This window comes from Triticum aestivum, chromosome 7B (genome assembly GCF_018294505.1).
Source record: "Triticum aestivum cultivar Chinese Spring chromosome 7B, IWGSC CS RefSeq v2.1, whole genome shotgun sequence".
Classification (NCBI taxonomy): Eukaryota; Viridiplantae; Streptophyta; class Magnoliopsida; order Poales; family Poaceae; genus Triticum; species Triticum aestivum.
Window position 1 is genome coordinate 64,278,696 of NC_057813.1, and position 5,163 is coordinate 64,283,858.

A 5,163-nucleotide genomic window follows, 5' to 3' on the forward strand; every position below is an offset into this window, starting at 1 on the left:
GGAATATTTGGCCGAAGGGCGGTTGAATCGAATTTGGGGCGAATTTTTGTGGGGGGGGAGGAATTCGCGCGGTGGGTGGGGGGAGTTTGGTGCATGGTCGGTTTCTCCAAGTGCAGTCCCGCGTGTCAGTGAAGAGGCAAGCCGAAGCGCGTTCCGTTTGCGTAAGCCGTGTGCGGGCCCCATGTGTCATCTGTCTAGGGCCAACCGGGGCGGGTCAGCAGGCGCGGCTAATGGGCGTCGGGGCGTACGGGCGACGGCCACAGGGCAGTGGCGGAGTAGGGGAAGGGCGGCGGGTGATATCAGGGCGCGGGCGCGCGTGGGCGCGTACCGGGCGGCCGTGACGCGGTCACGGCGGGGTGAGCGCGGTCGGCGCAGCGGGCGACGGAGGCAGAGGGGACCGGGGTGGTGGTCAAGCGGGGGTCTCACCGACGTTTGATAGGGAGAGGGGGCGTTGAGGCGCGAAGAAGCAGCTCGGGGAAAAAGGCGAGGAGACGGCGGCGAGGTCCACGTGCCGCGGCGGTGGTCGGCGATGGCATGGGGATGATGGGGACGGGGCGATGATGTGAGGACGCGGCCTCGGGTGGCATGACGACGACGAGAGGCAGGGGCGCGAGAGGAGGGGCGAAGGCTAGGGTTCTACGTGGAGGGACGCCACAAGGGTGAAGTAGGGGGGAAGACGGCCAATGGCTACCATGGCACCGGTCGGCAGCCGGATGGCTGCCACGGCTTCCCCCCGTGAACAGGAAGAGGGAGGGGGAAGGTGGGCTGGCCAGCTGGGTTGGCCCAGGAGGTTTCGCCTTTAATTTTATTTTTTTATTTATGTTTTTCTTTTATCTATTTTCTGTTTATTTGTTTTATATTATTTTCATTGTATTTTAGTTTAACAAAAATATGAGACCAACACCTAAATTAGTGTTCTAATTTAACCCTCTGCCACAAAAAGTTTTACTCCCAAATAAAATAGTTTGATATTTTATAAATTAGAAAAGGCATTTAATTAATTGTGAATGCCATAGTTTTAATTATTTAGTGCAATTACCACTTTGTAAAAAATTTGGTTCATCACCAATATTACCTCTGAATTATTTTCCATAGATTGTACTTTTTAGTTTTGACATTTTGAAAACTTTAAACTTTGACTTTAATTTAAATTTGAATTTAAACCAGATGGAACCAGAGGGGGATTTAGCAACGAAGAAAATGATGACATTGCACCATTAACATGGATTACTTTACCTTAATTATTCGGGCGTTACACATATTATATGACGAATAAAAATATAGTTCCAAGTGAGGTTATCGATAATGTTGAAGACGAACGAGGGATGCCATCAGGAGCAGCCCCAAGCTTAGGTGCTTGAGCATTCCTTGAATATTATCTTGGGGTGCCTTGTGCATCCCCGCCCTTAGGGTCTTGCCACTCTTTATTCTCCTCATATCGATATCTCACCCAGAACTTGAAAACTTCAATCACAAAAAATATAACGGAACTTCGTGAGATATGTTAGTATGATGAAGAGAAAACCATTCACTTTGGTACTGTCAAGAAAAGATTCATAATTGTTCTCACATAATGCCTATTGTACTCTATCATTTCTATAATTTATATTGACCAATATAAGTCATAGAAACTATAAAACAAACAAACTATGTATCGAAAATAAAATCTGTCAAAAATAGAACAGTCTGTAATGATCTGAACAAAAGTCATAGTTCTGTAACTCCAAAAAATTTAAAAATTATGACAACGTAGGAAATTTGTATGTCAATAATGTGTAAAAATTTGAGACCAAGATCACGTTTCGGTAAAAAAAACGTAAATTCCTGCACTGGGCGCAATTCTGTTTTTGCACAAAATTAAGTCAACTAGTATCCACACTATCTCAAATGCTTTACTTGGCACATTATTGAAATAAAAGGTACAAAACATGATTACTATAATATGTTAATCATGTAGGCACACTTTTCTTTATAGCCTTTTAGCTAGGCATGATGATTTTAATGATGCTCACATAAAAAAAATTGAAGCATAAAGAGAGCATCCTGAAATTATATAGCAAACACATTTAAACCTAACACACTTCCTATGCATTGGGATTTTATAAGCAAACAATTTATTGGAGCAAAAATCAACTAGCATAGAAAGGCAAAACAAGTGCAACTTCAAAACTTTCAACATAAAGAAAGAAAACATGATGTTGTTGAAATATATATAAGAATATCTTCCTCTCTCGTAATAATTCTCTCTCGACTGAGAAATGTTTGAATTCAAGATACAAAAATGACAAGTATCTCGCAGTGTACAGAAGTAACAAAAATGTGGACCAACTTTCTTTCAACATGTACAACTCTGGGCTGCAGTGCGTGCCTACTGTCGCAAAGTACAAATCAGACAAATGTGGTTGATTCGCTCGGGACATAATGACATGGAAGTAGCCTTTTTTGTAGTGCCACCGCCCACCGCCGAGCGCGAAGGCCGTCAGATCCGCTCCCGCCACGCCGTCAAACAGCCCCACCGCCGCCGACGGCGCCCGGCGACGTGCTTGGGCGGCGGTGATGCGTATGTAATATTTCCTCAGGAACTGGATATATACATTCAGACTATCTTAGAATCGCATTTAGCAATTAATTGGTCTATATTTTCTCACGACTGTGAAATGTTTGAATACCAGATACAGGAACGACAAGTATCTTGCAGTGTGCAAAAGTAACCAAAATGTGGACCAACTTTCTTTCAACATGTACAACTGTGGGCTACAGTGTGTGCCTGCTGTCGCAAGGTATAAATCAGACAAATGTTGTTAATTCCGGCAGATACTAGGATTACCTTGGCACTCGCCTGTCAGTGGTCATATATACACTCTTTCGAAAATAAGACCAACAACAACATCAAATACAGAAAATAAATTAATCTGGGTATCAGTCACAGAAACTGCTATTCCTAGCTAGGCTATGATATGGGCCCATCATCCATTCTTGCACTCATACCCTTAGGACATTGGTGAATATCCCCATAAGACGGAATGAAAGTATTTTTCATTTCTTCTGATCTGATGCGCGCTATGCAGAACAGTTGTCGGCATCTCATCGGGTGTTCATCTCGATTAGGATGGCGTGTTCGGGCACAGAGTCATTGGGTTCTACATCACCAGGACTTTCTCTAATCCCACTGACACCCTGAGGATGCTCATTTCTGGCTTCATGGTGGGGTTGATCAGCCATAGACCCATTGCCCATGTCGTTCTGCAGCGGACCAAATCCTCTGTGGCCTTCACTTCTGCCATCTCCATCGGCACTCTGCATATCAGAATCCCTCACTTTGGTGTATTTGGCATGAACCGACTTGGCAATGCTTATCAACAGCATGAGAGCTGACATACATACAGTGATGATGAAGAGACCAGAGAAACTTCGCAAAGTGAGAGGTGCCGCGTCCGTGTTGGGGATGCCATAGCTGGGCAATGGTGTTTCTGTGCCTAACCATTTCTTTTCAATTCGTGAGCCCTCAGCCCCAAGGTCCAGGATGGCAACCGAAAGATCATGCACCAGCAGAGATTTTTGAGGAAACACCTGAAAACAAAAACATGATGCTGGTTAGACAATATTGTTTTTGTCAGTGTAGCTATTGTAAGGATGCAGAGTGCATCTACTGAAGTGCTAGAGTAAGAAGCTTACGAAACCAAGTCCAGGTGTCTTGTATATGCGATTAACCATCTGGAATTCATTAATGTATTTAGGGTCAGAGAGAAACGAGGTTATATATGGGATCTCATCAACGATAGCTGAGACACCTCCATTCTTTGATCCCTTCCTCAAAGCTTTAGCATATTCCTCTTTATTCGGATAGTCCTTTAGCCTATTGACATTGAAGCCTTCTTTTATCAAGACAGAACGTACAAATGATCCAGATTGGTATCCAATATAATCACCATTTGATCAGAGCTGCTCAAGATCTGTCACTGAGGGCCGGAGCCTCTTTGCAGTCAAAATGGATGATAAGCTAGCTGTGTAGCTCTGCACTATAACCAGCACAACAAAGCACCATATCACCACAACAATTTTTGACAGGGGCCTTCTAATAATTTGACCTGTGCAGATATTACGATAATCAATAGATTAGAGTACTCCGGACATAATGTAAGGTATGTAACCACTTATAATGCATCAAGTACTGTGAGCAAGTTTGAGCCTGCTAACCATGAGAAAATGTCAAAGTCGAGAAAGAAAAGTAGAGAGCAGTGCTGCACTGTCTCAAACTCGATCCTTGGTACTCCGGGTTTCTGGGCCACTCGATCGTCCACACAACAAGTCCAGTGAAGAAGAATCCCCCCATAAGTGCTAACCAAAGTTGTGTTGTTAGTGGCTTTAGGAACACCCATTCAATTGCTGACTTGGAGTCATTCTCGGTGAGCACAAGCAGTGACACGCCTGACTCAGTGTATGGCATCGTGAAGTCCACGTCTACGGCTCGCGCTGCGGTTATAGTTATGTCACCCACTACTGCATCGTAGTTCTGGTTGTAAGAACCAACAAAGTACAGTGTGAGTTATGTGATTCTCACGAAATGCAGAAATGGCATGCAAGTGAAAGGAGCCAGGCTCACCCCCGAAGACACGTTGCGTACTAGTTCGTCATAAGAACCATCAACGGCAACGAACTCATAATGAAGAACATGTGGTAGTTTCTTCGCAGCAGCCTCAAAGATATCAATGCAATAGCCACTGGCATTATGAGAAGTTGCATTCACAAAAGCTTTAAACCCCGGTTTTTTAGGCACAGCAACCTTGAGCTCCTTCACATAGCCTCTGGTCAAAGCTCCTGTGTCTCTTCCCGATAGTATTCTGTTGTTCATTCTCCCGATTTCTGGATTAACACAAGTTTTAGTACCTTATCCGACTGCCAAGACAATGTTCTCAAGTTGTATGGGAAAAAGGAGAGCTCCATAGCACAAAATTAAAATTAATTGCTCCAATATGACTAAAGCATGAGAGTGTTTAAGGTAAGCAGAATATAGCTTAGCACTTCTTCACACACTTAAAGGAAAACCACATGTTTTTAAGTGACCTGCAAGATTAACTTGGTTCTCATGTTTGGATACGTAGTTCGATCTAACATTCTTTCCTCCTATTGCTATACGTGCTACCACACATGCAAAACACAAGC

At 43.9% G+C, this 5,163-nt stretch overlaps 1 pseudogene; it reads right to left on the reverse strand.

Annotated features, from left to right (window-relative positions):
• Window positions 1-3,084: 3,084 nt before the first annotated feature.
• LOC123155623 (glutamate receptor 2.8-like) lies at window positions 3,085-5,109 on the reverse strand (annotated as a pseudogene).
• Window positions 5,110-5,163: the final 54 nt, after the last annotated feature.